This window comes from Poromitra crassiceps, assembly GCF_964638095.1.
Source record: "Poromitra crassiceps genome assembly, chromosome: 2".
Classification (NCBI taxonomy): domain Eukaryota; kingdom Metazoa; phylum Chordata; class Actinopteri; order Beryciformes; family Melamphaidae; genus Poromitra; species Poromitra crassiceps.
The window spans coordinates 93,993,791-94,014,782 of record NC_139624.1 but is presented as its reverse complement, the minus strand read 5'-3'; positions in this window follow the sequence as shown (position 1 = coordinate 94,014,782).

The following is a 20,992-nucleotide window of genomic DNA, read 5'->3' as shown; positions in this document are numbered from 1 at the left end:
AAATCAGATTGAGGAAAAAGTGTGCATGTAAACACAGCTAATGTTTCCTGTTGGGTAGAGTTTGGTCTTATTCTGCATTCAAGACAACTCGGAGCACAACTTTCAATTCTGTTTTTTTCCGACCTCTGGAATAGTTGCATACGCGCTGTGTTACAAAAACATACACAGCTAGCTAATTTCATTGGTAAAATAGCTGTTGAATTCAACATTTGCTATAGTCAGAGCGAAATACAGTATATACACATCTATCTATCTTATAATTAGAGAACTGTCTCTCTGTGTGTGTGCGTGCGTGCGTTTTATGTGCGATCGGGCTGAAACTTTCAGGGGGTGTAAAGAGCATCCATGCGGGTGACCTGATGGAGTCGGATTTTGTAATTAGGATGATGTCATGACATCAGTGATGATGTCATCAGTGATGTCATCCTTCCTGGCTGAGGCTATATAAGTTACTAGGGCTGGGGGGGGGGGTGACAAGCCCTGAACTTTAGAGACAAGTGAAATAAAGGATGTTTTATGGATCACAATACATGGAATGGAGAATGTCTGCCATAGTTGTAGCCTACTCACTGAGATTTGTGAAGCTGAAGTGTTATTTCAGCTCTTCCGGTCCAAAAATATATGCCACAGCTAGCTCAGTCAATAGGACAGCTATGTAGCTCGGTGGACAGCCAGTGTGTCACACACACTTTGATAATCGGCAAAGCCTTCCTATGATTGATGTCTTCCTTACTAAGTGCGCCACACTGTTCTTTTATCGGTGGAAGCAGAACTTGCTGCAGAAAGTGACGCAGTGGATGCCGACCAGATTGTACCATCTACCATATATCAGCGTTCACATTGATCATTTACCCAAAGACAGTGATGAAGACCGGATGGCTGAAAATGTTTTGTGTTGTTCATATGTTGCTCAAATGAACAATTAAATCAGTGAATTATACATTCTCCCTGTGTGCGATCCTCTCTTAATTCTATGAATATACGCACGTAGGATTGCATACCAGGAGGGTCTGAGCGCAGCGGTCCTCAAAAGACAGATTGTTGCGGCCACAAGCAGCCGTTCAGAACATTGTTCAATGTTCACACTGTTGTCATAACAGATAACGAGTTTCTCATTCCAGAGGCCACATTTATCAAGAGACCTTAAAACAGATGTGGCTATTGACCAAGCAACCCCCCTCCCCCCCGCTCCGCCCCCAACTGAACGAGTAATCTGATAGACAGCACTTTCCATTTACATTTCAATACACATATTAGTGGACTGATCACAGCGACCAGCCTTGGAAGATTTTTGTATTAATTTTTTTTTTTGCCATCGGCAGCATCGGATATGATCATTGTACCCTTGAAGTCTGGGTTTGACTCCATTCCTTCCTTTCCTTTTGAGTGCAGTTTAGCTAGCTAGCAGAGGTCTTGAGAACAGTTCAAACAAGAACAAACCACAAGACAAAAGGGAGTGTAGGAGAATTGTGATTGGTGTGGTCACACTTAAATGCATGCAGGTAGTTCTCATTTCTTGCTGCGTCTCAGCACAACATGGAGAAGTGATTGTGACTTTATGGAAAAACAATAAATCATACAACTGAATGTGTGTTTTAATGACTTTACTATGATCAGTGTTGCTATATTTGGGTCCCTTTATTGGTGCTGACACTACACCAGTAGACAGGAAAGCAGAAGAGAATTGGGTTACGAAAAAGGCCTTTATTGCAAAACATGGACAGAATACAAATAGTATAATAATAGTATAATACTTTGGTAAGCAATCCAAAAAGTCAAAAGTACAAAAACTGGCCGACAGGCAAAAGGCCAAAACTAAACGTGCTGAGAACTGAACAAAAAGGTAATCAAAACTAAAAGCAGCCAAAAAGCCAAAACCACAAACAGGCTGGCAGGCAAAAATGGAACCAAACCTGGGTGCTACAAGTCAGAGAGCTGTCCACACAAAACACAAGTAAACATGTGACAACTTAACGCACTGGCAATGACCACATGAAAATAGCCTATAGAGGGTATGCACATGATGTCACAGATGCAGCTTGAATGCAGTAATCAGCCTAGATGACACCTGCTGCTCCAAACAACAGAGGAACCTGGTGAATGTTTTGCCACTCAGTCACGATTGAGGGGACGTTTCCCCTGTTGACTATGTATAGAGACAAGCCACGTTCGGAATGGTTCACTCGTTCACTCCAATCCTGCCCACATAAACAACTGAGCTCACAAGCAGATTGATTGTCCTCAGCTAGTATTGATATTGCATGTTTTGACTGCTAGCAAGCTTTGCTGGTAAAGGTCACAAGCGTGTTAGCGACTTTCTTCTTCTCCTTCGGTAAAGACAACCATTGCATTGTGGTATACCGGTGAAAATGTAGGGTACATTCGCTGTTCACTAGAAATCGCTGTGCATTGTGGGTATTTTATAGTGGACCAAATTAACAGTTGAGAATTCGGACACTATAGAAAAATGGCGACACACTAAATAGTCCACTATTTCTGTCATAGGGACCGATTCCGAACAGGGCTACAGTCTGTGTCTCGTCATAGACGCTGGGTTAGCTGGCTGGGGGCGTGGTCAGAGTGGGGTAAATCCCCCGTTCTCCCCATTCAGCATGATTAGCATTTAGCTGCTACCTCAGCCCAGGCAGACACGATCAGGGATTCAACCACCGCAGTAAACGCACATCTGAACAGACGTCTATGTCCCTGCTCTAGAATCCCCAATCATGTAGTTTAGAGCCGCAGCACCATCCTTTGGTGAGTCAGCCCATTGAGATATATGGGGGGTTTTACCACCCCCTCGCACGCGCCAGCTGTATAACATTTTGTGGGCGTTCCCACACAGACCGACTGTACCTATACCTTCTATTGAATGCACACTCCCCCCACGCAGGATGACAGCTGTCTAAACTCATGTTGTATATCCATACAGACAGTTTTAACTTGACAACATTTTAAATTGAACCCCAGCTCACTTCCTGTTGCAGTGTTTGTTAATACAATAGGACAGGACTGACAGACTGCTATAGTCAGGACTGACAATTCCGTGAAAACCGTCGATAAAAACATTAAACAAATCTTATTCATGTTTAATGCATCTACATTATGCCAACTGTGGAAGAGGAGACATGGAGGATCCCTTCATTCGTTTATTTTATTTTATTTCCACCAATTGGAACATCCTTCATGATGGCGGCTCAGGTTGCTAGGAGACTCCTCACTTCAGTGTTGATGGTTGCTCCTTGCAACCAGTTGGTTCAGTGGCAGGGAGAGAGAAAAGGGATTGAGAGGTGCCGTGTATTTCAGTGTCTAAGGCACGAGCACATTCCATTCCCTCCAAGGGAAAACAACAATGGAGAGTCAGAGGGTTAACGATACTTATGAATAACTCTCCACGCGGGTCATTTGGTGTTTCAGAGAGAGAGACATAGAGAGACAAACAGAGAGAGAGGAGTGTGCTCGGTGACAGCGTTCCATTTTGAATATAATCAGCCATGGTTGCTTTGGCTATTAAAAACGAATTAAGCGAAAGCACAATTAGAGGGCATTGTCATGCAAATGCTATGAGATGCATTGTCCTCAGCCAGAACACATGTTAAATCTAATTAAAGTGAACTCTAGGTTGTCTTCTTTGTTGTTTTTGCAAGGGGGGGAAATGAAAACAGAGAAGAAACAATAAACAGGGGGGGGATGGACACGCTTAATAAGAGTCTAATTCATTGTCACTTTGAAATTCTTTACATTTTTTGTCATTATAGTCAATGTATTCAGATTGGGAAAAGAGGGTCAAAGTCCATGAATGGCAGAAGTGTTTACACACTGCAACAATGCTGTTGCCAGTTATCATGTCGCCATCTTAGGTGCAGATATACTTGGTGTTTAACTGTTCGCATATACAGCTGGCTCTGTCGTGAATGGAATTGTTCACATAATTGCCTATTATGTGTGCTGGGCCGTCATACTATTATACAGTATAATCTGATGTGATGATCTCTAAGAGCAATTTGTAGAACTCCTAAGGATTGTATTGCGGGAAAAAGGTGAACATCATATATGACTTGTAAGTATTACCCCTCAGGTGTGACAAAGCAGACTTTAGTCAGGTGAAATATGCAAAGTGAAGAGATGAAATAATAGATTTTCTGCGACAAAAGTTCTGTCAGGACCACTTAATTCTAAATACATACTACCCTCTATAGGCAGCAGCACATAAGACCTTTTGACAAAATCACATGAGACAAAATCATAAGTTAAACATTTTATTAGATTTACATTTGGAGGATTGGCTCTGTTCTGGGTAATATCCCTGACTTTCCAAGAGCTCCATGGAAAGCATAATACAGGGAATTAGCAGCAATATTTCACGGTCTACCCAATGGAAGAGCAATACAGATCCCCCATAGAACAGAGCAAGCATCAATGACAACACTGACATTGATGAAGTAAAGCAACCTTAAGGAGGAGCTGGGGAGGTGGTGGGTTGCAGCTTGAGCAGAGGAAGCAGCAATGCCAGGCAGACTGAAGCAGATTTAAATACAGCGCCCCTTTTGAGGTTAGCCAATTGAACGGCTGATGTGGGCTGGGTTAGCAATTTGGTAATCGGCTATCTGAGAATCGCAGGCTGATCTGAGGTCAGCTGCAGCTAAATACAGGGAACTGAGTTGGAGCATCGCTTGACTACATTGGCTTGCCAGAACTTACGTTATGAACTTCAGTTAAGAAGCCATTTTTATTTAATTGTTTTACACATGCACAAAGCATTAAACCTTTCACACTGAAAAAAAAGTAAGAGTTAGGCTACAACAGGAGGCAATTTAAAATTAAGCATTGACAACTTTGAATATACAAATAATGTCTCAGACTATTTTCAATGATGCAAGACTACTATCCCTAATCAATGTCTGATTAACAATCTCATTCATTAATCCATCCTGCAGCTACGCCCTGTTCAGGTTACATCACTCATTCATAAATATGCACGCCCCATCATTCCTGTCCAATCAATGTCTTCCACGCTTTCCCACGCTCTCCCTCTCTCTGGCCTGCTGGCCAATCACCTAACTGGAGTTCTACATCAGTTCCTTCATATTTTGTAACACTTTGTGTGTCTCCCCTCAGTGATGGTCTTCACCGTAGCAGTTGCTTCAGCCACCTCCTCCCCTGAACACCACCAATGTCATGACTCCTGTAGAATTCCCTATGAGGGATTCTCTATCCTATAAATCACTGATGTCCTCCTCATGTCTCAGAGGAGCGTCATCATACCATGGAGTAATACGCCAAATCTAAGGGTGTATTCACACCTATCTCGTTTGGAGCAGTTGTTCCGAAACAGAGAGCATTTTCCCCCTTGGTGCGGTTCGTTTGGGGGAGTGTGAACACAGCAATCGCACTCGGATGCGGGACAAAACAAGCGGACCGAGATCGCCAAGAAAGGGTGGTCTCGGTCCGCTTTAAACGAACTCTGGTGCGGTTCGTTTGTGGTGAGAACGTGAGCCGACCTCGATCCGCCACAACAGCAGTAAACGGTGCGCATTTTTGAACCAGCTGCCGTAGTCAGCTGCGCTGTGCGTAATGGCCTGAAGAACGAACATTTTTATCATTTAAAAACAACATCTTTCAGATCCTGTTTTGGCGACTTGTGACTTGCATCGATAAACTTTGGGGGATTTTTGGATCATCACATCAGCAGTTTGAACTCAATCAACTTACCTCGGACCATGGGAAGCAACGTTAATGTGTTGAATCTCTACGGATTGTAAATTGTGTGCGGTGTGCGGGTGCTGCTGGCTCCCTCTCTCCCTCCCTCTCTCTCCCTCTCTCTCGCTCTCTCTGGTCTCCATTCAATAAATGAAAACAAATCGTGGTAATCAGAGCCAGCCTTCTTTGTGATAAGATTGTCTGGTTCAATCAGACAATCAGACTGATTGCATGTCTTCCTCGAAATGTCCGTTATTATTAAATTATTTATTAATATTTTATTCCTGACAGGACAGGTGTTCATATAGCCTATGTCTCGGCTAATCCTCGTCTCCGTGATAGTAGCCTAATAGCAGAATTTGCTATTTGCTTATCTCCAAATTCCCGTACATTATGTAAATGTAAATACATTACATAGGCTACATAGCATACATTAATAAATAAATAAAGAACTTTGTCTCTCTCTCTCTCTCTCCTCGCATGGCGGACCCCCGACATAGCCTAAAATGTAGGTCTAACAAAACGCATTTTTATAATCATATAGGAAAATCTCTGGGAATTATTTTGTCCATCCCGAGAGGCTATTAGCCTATCAGTGTCTGCTGGCCAATCCAGGAAGTTTGACAATACTATTTGGACCGTTTCATTTGTGGCTGTGTGAACACAAACGAACCAAGGCACAAATGCAACAATTGTATCAATTAAGTACCTGAATCGGAACAAAGCAAACGACCTACAGGTGTGAATACACCCTAAGTGTTGTTTGTTGCATCATTAAAGTTTATTGTACTTTCCTTCTAGTCTCTCATCATTGAAATGAGTCAAATTGACAATTAAGAAACAAATCCAAAAGGCAAATATTTTAAGCAGATTAAACAAAATGCATATAAAAGGCATGTTCAGTGATACGTTTTAAGTCTTCCACAATTGAACAATTAACACAACAATAACAACCGAAGGCAATTTACAATGAAGCTACAATTTGAATTCTGAATTAGTCAAATTGAACAATGAAAACAAATTGATAAAAGGAGAAACCAAGGCATAACAGTACAGCCTACACGTCCTCAGAAAAAAAACTGCATTTAAGTTAAGGCCATCAGTGCAGGCACAACGGAAAATCTCCATAAACCACGCCCACCCCTGGAGAAACGTACGTTACCATTTTACAATTTCTGAGACGAAATTGTAACATAGCAACGTTGGTCCACAAACGTTGCTATTAAAAAAAAAAAAAAGGAGATCGGGTTGGATTGGTAGGTTTGGCATTGACACACTTGTGCAGGAGGCATACTGGAACATTGGCCCCGTCCAAACTCTTCTTCAGTGCATCATGGGAGTGGTACACAGGGGTTGGTGGTAAAGCTTGAGAAGTGGCTGGTGTGCTGTCAGAGAACTCGTCACTTGGCTTGTGAACTCTGAAGCTAGCTTATTGGCATGCATATCATTTGAATATTGGCTGTTTACTAATCATTACAAAGCACATACCTTATTCAACATGATCATATTCTACAACTACTAGGCCATTAACCAAGATTTCCCCCTCAATAACAACATAATTACTGCTTATTCATAAGGAAATTAGCAGTAATTATGAGAATATTGAAGGAAAACTCTTAATGGCCTAGAAATTGTAGAATATAATCATGCTGAATAATGACTAATAAACAGCCAATATGCTACTAATATGCATGTTAATAAGCAACTAGTTACTGGTGAATATGTGTTCATAAACTTACCTTGATTTGATACTTACCGGTGCCTTATTGCCATTCAAGATTTTACTGATACAGTACACTTACACATTGAGCCACAGAAACCATGGGCCATCTGTTGTAATCTTGGGATAACATCCTTTCTTAAATAGGCAATGCATCAAAAATGTTATACACATTTGATCTGTGTATGAAATCAACACATCACATGCAATAGCATGTCATGCAAGTATGACTTACCTTTTAATAAGCAGATTGCATTTTGGTAGCCTACTTACCTACTAGTAGACCCGGGGACACCCCGGCATTCCGAAATGTCGGCACTCCGAAATACTGGCATTCCGACAAAATTGTCGGAATGGAGATCTGTCTCGCCATTGCGAAAGAACCCTAACCCTAACCCTAACCTCTCCCACCGCCCACGCCTAAACCTAACCTCCCCCAGAACCTAACCTGGCCTAAACCTAACCTCTCCCACCCCTGTAGGCTAAATAACTCAAGATGCTATGTCGGAATGGCGAACCGAATATCTTTCGCAATGGCGAAACCTTTTTTGGAGATAAAAAGGGCCGCCTCTCCAAAAGCATAGAAGTCAATGTTCGGAATGCCGACACTTCGGAATGGCGAGAGGACCCCAGGAGGGGACACCTCGGCATTCCGACAAAATTGTCGGAATGGAGATCTGTCTCGCCATTGCGAAATAACCCTAACACGGGGGACCGGCTGGAGCTAACCTCTCCCAGCCCCCACGTCTAAACCTAACCTCCCCCAGACCCTAACCCTAAACCTAACCTCTCCCACCCCCCACGCCTAAGCCTAACCTCCCCCAGAACCTAACCCTAAACCTAACCTCTCCCACCCCTGTAAGCTAAATAACTCAATATACTATATATAATATACGGAATGGCGGACCTAATATCTTTCGCAATGGCGAAAAAATTTTTGGAGATAAAAAGGGCCGCCTCTCCGAAAGCATAGAAGTCAATGATCGGAATGCCGACACTTCGGAATGGCGAGATGACCCCACCCCAGGAGACCCTGCTACCATACGAGATTAGACATGATACTTATCTGGAGTGGAGGCACTTTTCTGAGCTGAAGGAACTTTCTGTTGAATCACAAATGTATGTTAGCCATTCACATTTGCAGTATTTCACATTACATACTCTCATAAATTGCACATCACAGATAATTAGCTTGCATAGCGTTGGCTATGTGGCTTCCCCTGCATGACGGGAAGGTCCGATGTCATTCTGAATAGTAAACAACAAAACCATGTGCTTAGATAATATTAGGTTAGTTTCCTTCCTAGCTAATGTTACATCCAGTATCAGTTCCAGTGATGTGTTATCATCACAACTAGCTATGTAGCTTAGGGTGACTGACAATTAAAGAGCACAGAAATCGCAAGGTTATGATAAACAAGAAGGCATCTAGTTTCCCAGCTAGCTACCAGTAGAGGGCCTACCTTCCATAGTATCGAGGCTGCATGACTGCATGACCTCCCCCGCCCTGCGACACAGGAACATCCAACAGTCTCCACAGTGCCGAGAGATGACACCAGAACCCAGGCAGAATGTTGCCGTGTGTTTTACTCTGACTGGGCACGACATCTGCTTTCAGGAACACCAAGTTGTCATCAAGACAGTGAATCAGCACCCGACCAACTTTGCCGCTGAGGAAGTAGCCTACTGATAAGCCACAGTGGATTTGTAATTTCTCATTTCTGAGAAATAATTAAGCATGTCGTCATACAAAATTGCGGCCATCTTCTCATATCGTCCTCCCACTCACGAATAGTCCAAGGATGTGGGACACATTTCCCGTTTCGCATTTGACAGGTGTTTATCAGTGTGTTCCCACGCCATTGTCAAGCCAGAGCCCGCCTCACGTTAGACATAGTGCGCATGACGACCGGTTCTTGTTCACAAATTATTGGAAGTAGAGCTTGTCCATAGGAGCGTGCCAAAATAAAGTGAATAAAAACTGTACTTTGATTAATAATTTGTGTTTCATATGGGTTTTCCACAAAAACATTGTTGATGTGGTGTGACACACTAGAGATGGAGAGAGTCCAGCAAGCTAGACGGTGCATGAAGAGAGGGAGCTGTAGTAGCGTGAAAGCTGGGCGAGCGCAAGATGAGAGAGACGTTCGTTTTTGTCTGTCGTACATTAAAACTAAAGTAACTAGTCTGTTTTTATGACTCCTTTGGCGGTAGCCAGGCCGGAGGGATTATTATGGTTTGAGGTTGTCTGTCCATCCGTCCGTCCGTCTGATGTTTGTTAACGCGATATCTGAATTATGGAACGGTCAGGTCACTGGGACCTGACGATGCCATTTCCAAGCTCGTTACGCAAAATCTCATTAATGCCTTGACGGAATTTCTTCACATTTGGCTCAAATGTCTTGACAGACATGGATGTCGACTGCTCACTTGTTGGCGGAGGAATATATCCGTGGTGCGGTCCTTCTAGTTGTCATGAGGCCAGAAGGAGCTGAGCTGTGGGCCCCGGGGGGCGCTTCTTCTTCCCCTTTCTCTACTCTGCTCTCCCTCTCTCTACTCTCACACCTGACCTGTCTCTGATCTAGGCTGATGGCAACGCTGGAGGTGGGCCTGTCAATCACTCGGCTTCATAAGCATGTCGACAAGATGAGAACTTTGTCAGATTGCTAAACAGCTATTCGGGGCACTACCCAGTAGCCCAGCTCAGTCATAGTAACTGTATTGTCTAGAAGTACTCCACAGTCTTGTTATTGCTCAAAATCAGTCAAAATATATCCCCCCCCCCCTCTCATTCCAACCCATTCTCACTCCGAGCACGTAGCATATTGACGCTTTGTCATGTCCCTTGTGCGTTGCTTGTTACTAACACGGTACCCTTGAGCGACCCATGAAACGACTTGGGCTTTCCAACTAAACTCCAATGTAAACCCATGGAAGTCATCTTTGACGCTTTACTGTGGGCGGCCAACTTACCTGTGAGTACTGTTAGTAGGAGTCATCTCTCTGTCCCAGTGTAATGTGTGTAACGCAGGCGTTTTAGGGGTAGCCCTTCTTAGTAGCCTATCTTAGTTGCTGTGGACTGTATTATTGCATGCTTTGAGTGCTGCCATTTTTACAAAACCAATAATAGCTGTCCCCCTCTATTCATGGAAGCTTATAAGCGAGTTTCAGGAGCAGGACCACGCAATCAATCAGGCCTTCACAAGCCACGCCTTCCCAGGTGAACCTAACCTCCTATATAACCTCACCTGGCCCGTTGTCTCCTCTTGGCTCTCGCTTCTGCGCTCGTGCACGCAAACGATTACCGCAACCACAGTAATCTCGCACGCCACGCCGAACGTCTACTCACCCGTGGCCACGGATGCTGCTTCCTTGTCCTCGTTGGGACGACCTCCTCCCCTGGACCCCGGACCAGCCCGAAGCCGATGCCTCTCCCGCCGCAGGCAGCGTCCTCGGGACCCCGTTCACCCGCACCTCTGGCCACGGATGCCGCTTCCTTGTCCTCGTCGGGACGACCTCCTCCCCTGGCCCCCGGACCAGCCCGAAGCCGATGCCTCCCCCGCCGCAGGCAGCGTCCTCGGGACCCCATTCACCCGCACCTCTGGCCACGGATGCCGCTTCCTTGTCCTCGTCGGGACGACCTCCTCCCCTGGCCCCCGGACCAGCCCGAAGCCGATGCCTCCCCCGCCGCAGGCAGCGTCCTCGGGACCCCGTTCACCCGTATCATGTGAGGCGAGTATCTTCCTGGTCATATAGCCACCGACCGTAGGTTACATGGCAAAGGGAATGACAGACGAAATACTAGCTTCTCCAGCAGTACGTGTATGCACCTCGAAAGCTTTCTCACGGCCGTATATCATTTTAACGTAATGCAAGTTGTTTACTTTAGCTCGTTAACAACCACGTGATCCGGATGTCTGCTCATGCAAGAGGTTGGATGCCGCTCCACGCTGTAGGTATCCTCAGATGATTGCAAAACATGCATGTTTTCCAGCAACTTGTGCGATTTTTCTTATATAGCTTCATTTCGTTTCATACCGGCATGTCACGTGGTTTGCAAACAAGCCAATGGTCAACGGTCTCGCCTCGGTCGCCATCTTGACGTTACGTCACCGGAAAACAAACCTAGGCCTCCCGAGTGTCAAGCCACCTAGTGTAAGCAGCACCACTTCCCATTGTTACTTCAAAATAAAACCGGTTGAACGTTCATACATTTTGCAAACCCCAAAGTAAGGGTAAAGAACGTATCTAATTATAGGACGAATCAGTGTGACGTCAATGCCATCGCTTATATTTTGACATTCTGAGTGAAAGCAGAATTAGCTCAAGAGTTTCATGTACAATATATGCACGTTGTGTTAAAGTTGTGTGCCGTTGCCACCCAGTGACGTGGTTCGTTTACAAAAATACTTGCGCGATCCCTCGTATAGGACGACCGGATTCACACTCCGTTTGCAACGCCGTTTTAAACGTTTTCATTCACTGGTGATCAGACAATCATTCAGATGCAACGTCATCGTGCACGGTGCACCAGCACCACGGTTATCAGCACGCCTGCCCCCACCCAGTGACACGCCAGTACGGCAGCCGGGACATGCTATACCGTAGCGTTACCAGCCACCTCGGTCATCACCGCACTCAAGCACCGGCTTGGCCGCCATGGCGTCAGCAGCCTACATCTAGCGATGCCGCAGCCTACTGCTAGCAATTGGCCGCAGCCTACATCCATCGACAGCCATCTACATCTAGCAACCTCCGCCACTACGTCCGGTGACTGAAGCTGCCCTATCTAGCGACCACTTGTGTCTAGCAACTACCGTGGCCCGCATCTGGCTATCGCCTCAGCGTACGCCAAGAAACCGTCACACTGGAGATTTCAACACAGTGTTGGATTCCAAGTCAGATAGGACTGGTGGTTACTCAGTTAATTATCATCCACAGGCTCTAAAAGCAATTCAAACTCTTATGTCATCACTTGATTTAATTGATATTTGGCGTCTTAGAAATCCCCCAAAAATTAGATATACATGGCGTAGAAACAAACAGGCCAGTCGGATTGACTATTTTCTGATATCTTTTTCACTATGCCCCAAGATATTCATGACTGACATAACTGAACATATGCGCTCAGACCATTCACTTATAACTCTTCATGTGACAATTGAAGACCTTGTCAGAGGCCCCGGCTTCTGGAAGTTTAATCAATCCTTACTAGAGGATAACTTGTTCATTGAAAAAACAAAAACATTTATTTCTGAGTTTTTCAGGCACAATATTGGTAGTGCCAACCCTCATATTGTATGGGATTCTTTTAAGTGTTCTCTTCGAGGACACTCCATAAAATACTCTTCTTGGAAACATAAACTGAATATATTATATGAAAAGAAATTACTACAAGAAATAAATAGTTTAAATGAAAAAATTGATAATGATAGTCAAGCCCCTTCAGATCTCTACGAGAGTTTAGATAACAAACAGAAAGAGTTAGAGAGACTTTACCATAAAAAAGCTAGTTTCATTATAAATAATTCTAGAGCTACATGGATGGAGAAGGGTGAGAGGTGTACAGGTTATTTTCTAAAACTCATGCAAAGAAATCAAACAAGAAAGAATGTGACTAGATTGGTGACTGAGAGTGGTTCTGTGCTATCATCTTCAGCGGAAATCTTGGAAGAGCAAAAATCTTTTTTTCAGAAGATTTATAATTTAGAGGAAGAGAGCTCCCCCACACCAGACCTATACAAATCTTTTCTCCCCGCCTCCTATCACAAAAAACTATCAGAAGGACAGAAACAAGCCTGTGAAGGTATGATTTCTGAGGCGGAGCTTTATCAAGCAATTCATTCCTTCAAAACAGGAAAATCACCAGGGCTAGATGGGATTCCGATTGAATTCTACAAGACTTTTTTTGATTACATAAAATATCCCATTCTAGCATGTTTCAATTATTCAATTGAGATGGGTAGAGTGTCTGGAACTCAACAGGAGGGTTTGATCTCTCTTCTTTTAAAACAAGGGGCAAATGGTCAATATAAGGATCCAATTAACTTAAAGAATTGGAGACCTTTAACACATTGAGTGCCAGCGACGCCATATGGCGTCATTAGAAATTTACCGTAGGCTGTGTTATGCCTGTGGCACAAGGGAAACCAAGACATGACATGATGGTGCCCCCACTCTTCCCATTCCCAAAGACAGACAGCTGGCACAGGATCTGTAGTTCTCAGTGTAGCAGTTTTTATTTATTTTTTCTTCAGAGTAGAGCAGTACCCAAAACAATAAACAAAACCATACTAAACCAGACCCTCACTTTTCTAACCAAACAAAAGGGGATAAATAAAATACAATAATCTTACCTACCTCCTACAACAAAAACAAGAATTAAAGTATAAAGCAAAGGGGTTTTTCCCTCCTACGGGACTGCTACAACATGAGTAAAGATTTAGTTACAAGTGTTCACAGGAGGGCTACAATATTACCCATATTAATTTAACAACACTAAGTACTAAGTATCCCATCACAGGATTCACAGAGACAGAACCAGTCCCAGTTGTTGGTGGTCATCGGCTGTGTCTTTGGGATTGTGAAGAGCAGAAGGGCTGACAGAAGGCCTCAGTTGGAATATATCTGCTGCAGCAGCCAATCAGCAGCCAGCCCTCCTGACAGCCGAGACAGCACACACCTGCAGCTCATCACCACACTCAAGACTGTCATACACACAGGGAGGAAAAGAATACAATTAACCACAGAGTCACATGACCCAGGTCATAACAGCTGCCAGCGACGCCAAATGGCGTCAGTAACTCCAAATTGTTTTTTTGACGGGGGGGTGTCGATCTAAGCTTCTTACATCACCTCTTACAATATTGTAGCTATTGGAGGTCTATAACCTATTTTACAAACCCATTAGGTGGCGACAGCACTCTCCTGATAAGAGAAAGTGGAGCCAAACACACAGAAGAAGTCGCTGGGGAAAAAGGAAATCGCATCGCATCCGTCCGTATGCATCGACATGCATGAAGCCAAACGCCAGCTGTGCCCGCAGCAGCTGCATCCGCTGTCACAACTGAGCACCTCCGTGTCTGCTGCGACAGCACATTCGCATAATCAGCCTTATTATTCTCAACTCGAAGCATGGGAGCCCGTGACAAACACACGCGGAACCAAAAAGCTGGATGTCGCGCACCATTCACTGTGTGTGCACAGCAAACTCAGCAGAGAGCCAACAGACACACCCAGGAGGAGGCGTGTGCAGTTGAGAGGGGGGGGGGGGGGGGGCACGCAGAGCAGCATACACTTCACCCAGACAGACCCAGACATCAGAAAATTAGCTTCAGAGTCAGTGATGTGCTTGAAATGTTTAATTTCACAAAAGGCTCATTATCTCAGCTCGTAGAAAAAAAGGGCTGTTTTTGGTTCAATCAAGCTATCTTCTCCGGCTCATAACTAAAGAACGGAAAATGGGATCAATAAACTTTTTTTTGCAGGTGATAGAAGAGAGTCTCATCGTTATTTGTGCGTGTTCAGTGTTTACATAGTAATTATTAAAGAAATTATATGACTGTTTTAAAATGCATTGCGGCCTATGTGGCACAGCAAGCAACCTTTTGCCCACAACACATTATTGTGTTGTGATAATAGAATACTATCTAAATGTATTGGAAGGAAGGTATTTTGGAAGGAAAAGAGGTAGCCGGCACTATTTTCCAAACATGGCCGCCGACCTCTTTTCCTTCCAAAAAGACAGATTATGTGCATTTTGGATTAACATTTCATCCTGTGGTGAGTACCCGAAGCACAACATGTATTTTGACGCCGTGAGATGTGTGTTTTGGCAGATTTTTAACAGCTGTACCATTAGCCTCCATTCTATGGCGATAATTACTAACTTCACGACTGTAGCTCACTGTGAACTGAGCGGACAGTGCCGGTAAGGCATGGTGTATCTTGGTTATGTTGGGGGGATGTGGCAAATGAGCTAAACTTCCAAAAAAGTGGTGTATCCCTTTAAGCCAAACTATGAAAAATGTATTATTTTGCAATTAGGTTCTCTACATGATTCCACCTTCAAACTTCCATGCAATTCAACACTTACATGGTCAGATGGACCAGTAGATGTACTTGGAATTCATATTCCAAAACGGGTGGATGAACTTGTAAAAATAAATTTTGAACGTAAGCTTCAAAAAATTGAGAAGATCTTAAGTCCATGGAAAGCCACTTCTTTATCTTTATTCGGCAAAGTCACACTTGTTAATTCATTATGTACCTCCCAATTTACTTATTTGTTAATGTCACTTTCATCGCCTGATGAGGCATTCTATAAAAGTTATGATCATATGGTCTTTCATTTCATATGGAATAACAAGCCAGAAAAGATTAAGCGGAAATATTTGTATAATGGTTTGGACGAAGGTGGTGTCAAGTTAATTAATCTTAGGGCACTAAACCTATCTTTAAAAGCATCATGGATGCAAAAAATGTACTGCAATCCCAATTGGAGCTCTTCACAATTTATTTGCAACATCCATCCAATTTTTAAGTATCAACTTTTTCCTTTTGTTCAAACCTCAAAAACCCATTTTCAATGTATACAAAAGATCACCAATTTATCACCCTTTTTTAAAGACATGGTACAGGCATGGTTACACTTCCAGTATTTTCCACCAGATTCTGTTGATGCCATTTTGCAACAAATTATATGGTTTAATTCTAATATCTTAAGTGATAGATTACCCATTTTTTGGGAACAATTTGTTCAAAAGGGCATCATCTTTATAAATGATATAATTGATGTGAACGGTAATGTTTATTCCTACGAGTTATTTTGTGAAATATTTGGTCATTTTTGTTCAGAATTTAGATATTTTCAGTTAGTAGCTGCCATGCCTTCGGCCTGGAAGAAAAAGGTGAAGGGTGCTGGTAAAAAACTTCTTGTGTGTAAGCCTTCAATGAAGAACTGTCTTTGGCTGAAAAGACAAAAGATAAATGCTTATATGTATAATTTTTTTTTGAGTGCATATGATTTGAATGCAAAGCCAGAAATATTTCAATTGTATTGGGAGGGGATTTTTGATATTCCGTTGCCATGGAGACAGGTGTATAAGTTAATTTATGACTCTATTTTAGACACAAAGTCACAGTATTTTCAATTAAAAATTCTATACAAAATACTGCCAACAAGAAAAATGCTTTTTATTTGGGGTTTGGAAAATGATCAAAATTGTCGCTTTTGTAATTCTGAAATTGAAGATATTTTGCATTTATTTTGGTTCTGTCCTCATGTGGTGACCTTTTGGTTGGAAATTAAGAGATGGCTAGTATCCCATTTACTTTTGTTGGCTATGTGCCCTCAAACAATTATACTTGGTGATTTAAGGAGTGGAGCTCCAGTTATTTTAAATACTGTTATATTATTGGGTAAGAGATTTATTTTTGAACTGAAGGGAAAAGAACAACTAGCAGTCCCTCGTTTTCTTTCTTTTCTTAAGCATTATTTTATGTTAGAAGGCATTATTGCAAATAGACAGGGAACAACGAAAGATTATGATGATAAATGGAACAGATTAAAGCCAACCTTAGCAGAATGATAATGATGATTAACACTTTTTGTTTCGTTTAATGTTTGTTTTATGTATGTATGTATTTGTATTATCTTGTTTGTCCTGTAATTTGTTTTTGTTTTTTAATTGCTCAATCGCTCAATCATGTGCTTATTGTATGTTGGCGGTGCGGGACGTGGTAGTGGACTGTGATGTATTGTTTGTTTTATTGTAATAAAAAAAAAAAAAAAAAAAAAAAAACGTCACAGCCTACTTCAAGCTATGTCTGGCAACCAATGCCGCCCGTGTATGGCTGTACTCCCACCCGCGTCTAGCGTTCAGGCACCGGGATGCTTTCAGGCACCGGGATGCGTTCAGGCACCGGGATGCTTTCAGGCACCGGGATGCCTCCAGGCACCGGGATGCCTATAGGCACCGGGATGCCAACGCCTTACGTAGACTACAATCAGCACCGGCAGCATTCCCAGTCCACACTGCAGCCGATCCAGGCAGGCCTACCTGCAAACCCCGCCACCTACTCCCTCCACCCTCAGCATCTGCCCTCGCTCTCAACCCACCAGAACAATCACAACACCATTTCAGTAGCTTTAACAACAGCGGTGCAAGACGCAATGTCACGAAGCACCAGCACCATGCTCCAAGCAGCCTCCCAGTTCTACGAACGGCACAGAGCTGTAAGTTAAACCAATTTCCTCCATCTCAGTGGCTTCCTGATTCGACGAATGGCATCAAGTTGCCAGTTAACCTGTTTCCCTTCATCTCGACAAATGACGCAGGGTTGCCAGTTAACCAATTTCCCCTCCATCTCAGAAGATTCCTCTCTGCGACCGGAGTCGGTTGCCAGTTAACATCTCTGTTAATCAGCCTGGACGTCACCATGCAGTCGGCCATCGTCGTGCATCCAGCAGCCGCCAAGAGGGCCAGGTCGTATCCCTCCCCTGCCTGCCCACATCGGCCTTTTCACTAAAGGTGCTCCTTCCATCGGTTTTGGGGTTCTACGGTGACAGATGGTTCGCGGCAGCATTGCTCCCAGAGCTCACAAACACGTGTCGGGTCACCTTCTCCGACCTTCATGAAATCTACCCTATAGTAGCCGCCGTGATTCCGTGGGGCCATGAATGGTCACAAGTTCAGATGCTTGATTCCTCACGTCGAAATTCATCCAACGGCTCCTCCTTATTCAGTATTGACCTTTAACATGTAATTCCTGCACTACTCCCCTTCATCTGCGAATCTCAGAATATCCACAGTGGTCTCCTTCCCCTGGAAGCAACCAGAGAGTCATGCCGCCTTCCTCTCACCTCCGACTTGCCATCAATATGTATCAGTACCGCTCCGGCTACGACACTCCTCAACATGTATCAGTACCACTCCGGCTACGACACTCCTCAACATGTATCTGTACCGCTCCGGCTACGACACTCCTCAACATGTATCAGTAGGCCTACCGCTCCGGCTACGACACTTCAACATGTATCCGTACCGCTCCGACTACGACACTCTTCAATATGTATCCGTACCGCTCCGGCTACGACACTCTTCAACATGTATCAGTACCGCTCCGGCTACGACACTCCTCAACACGTATCAGTACCGCTCCGGCTACGACACTCCTCAACATGTATCCGTACCGCTCCGACTACGACACTCTTCAACATGCATCCGTACCGCTCCGACTACGACACTCTTCAACATGTATCAGTACCGCTCCGGCTACGACACTCTTCAACATGCATCCGTACCGCTCCGGCTACGACACTCCTCAACATGTATCCGTACCGCTCCGACTACGACACTCTTCAACATGTATCCGTACCGCTCCGACTACGACACTCTTCTTCTTTTTTTTTTTTTTTTATTTATAGCATTTTTGAGTTTAACACAACAAAATCAGACAGAAGACAAGACAAGGAAAACAAAAAAACAAACAACAACAAGACAACTGCCATATCAAAAAAGTGCTCATATGCATATCAGTCCATATAGTGCAAAGTCCAGTTTGTCCACAGATTTGTTGAAGACCAGAGAATGAGTCCACAGAACCAAAAATCCGTGCAGCGTCGAGGAAAGTCCAGAGACCGGTTAGGAAAGTTCAGGTTAGATTAAATCCCAGCAGTTCAACTTTCAGTACAAAACAGAGCAAAATTAAGCCACAGGTTGACTCCTCCTCTCATTTTTAACATGTTCAATAAATGGTCCCCATATTCTGAGAAACTTATGGTGAGTGTTGGACAGAGTATACCGAATTTCTTCAAGATATAGACAGGACACCATGTCATTTAACCACTTTTTGAAACAAGGAGGGGAAACTGATTTCCACTCTCTCAGAATAACCCTTTTTGCTATGACCATACCAAACATGAGGGCTTGTTGTAAGGCTCGAGGAAGAGTCAAAGAGTGTTCAGAGCAACCCAGTATCACATCAAGACCGTCTGGAATGAAATCTGTACTATATATTTCACTGTACAACTGAAAAATACGCTCCCAGAAATGTTTGAGTTTAGGGCAAAACCAGAATAGTTGACCCAGGGTCCCATCCCCTGATTTACATTTGTCACAGAGAACAGAGACAGAAGGAAAGATTCTGTTCAATTTGGTCTTAGAAAAGTGCAGCCGGTGTATGACTTTAAACTGAATGAGTTGGAGTCTAGCATTAATAGAGCATGATTTTATTCTTTCCAGACCCTCCTCCCATAGCTCATCTGAAATTTCCCCACCAATATCCTTAATCCATGCCTCTTTTATATGGTGAGAGGAGGTTGGTAAAGAAAATAGATCTACAAATTGTGAAATTAAGTGTTTAGAGGTAGGCAATCTGGTCATGAGTTCAAAAAAATAAGATTGTTCAGGCATCCTCTCAAAGTGAGGGAGAGACTGTCTGACAAAGTTTCTAATTTGCAAATACCGGAAAAAGTGACTAGTAGGGAGACCAAATTTCACCTGAAGTTCAGCGAAGGATGCAAATTGCTCGTTAATGTATAAGTCCCTTACTCTGGACAAGCCCTTATCTGACCACTGTGAAAAAACAACATCCATCAGACCTGGCTTAAAACAGGGATTATTACAAATAGGGGCATAAATGGACAGTTCTGGAAGGTTCAGCACTTTCTTGATTTGCCTCAAAATCCTGAATGAATTCCACAGAATAAAGTCGTCCTTCAATTGCCTGATAGGAACATTCGGTTTGGAAAATAAAATGGCTGCTAAAGAGGACCCAATCAGTGACACTGCTTTGCAAGATTCAATCTCAGGCCATCTGGGGTGAATTTCACTCGTCTGCCCATTCACAGCTGGAGAATAATTCCAGAAAACCCATGCTCTAGCATTACATGCCCAGTAATAATGTCGAAAGACAGGGAGACCCAGGCCACCCTCCACTGTAGGCTTCTGTAGATGCGCCTTGGAGATACGGGGGGGCTTGTAGGCCCAGATAAAGGGCATAATGATGGAATCTAGCGTCTTAAAGAAGGAAGCGGTGAGAAAGAGTGGCACATTCTGAAAAATATAAATAAATTTAGGGAGCACTACCATCTTAATAATATTGACACGCCCTATTAAAGAAAGGGGGAGGAGTTTCCATTTCTCTATCATAGTTTTGAGCTTATCAATCAGATCCAAATAGTTAAGTTTAAAAAGAAGCTTTGGGTTTCTGGGAATATTAATCCCCAGGTACGTAAATTGATTAGTGGTCATTTTAAAGGGTAGCCTATCAAGGAAGACAGAGTCAAGGCCATCTGACAAAGGCATGAATACACTTTTTTCCCAGTTAATAGTAAACCCGGAGAGCTGTCCGAAATTGCTAATCAGATCAAGAAGGGGAGAGAGGGATGTCCTAACGTCTGACAGGGTCAGGATCACATCATCTGCGTACAATCCAATGGTGCTATCAGATGTTCCGCACCTTATTCCAGTAATTGCCCTAATAGCAATGGCCAGAGGTTCGAGAGCGAGCGCAAAGAGCATCGGCGAAAAGCAACAGCCCTGTCTAGTCGAGCGATGCAGCAAAAAC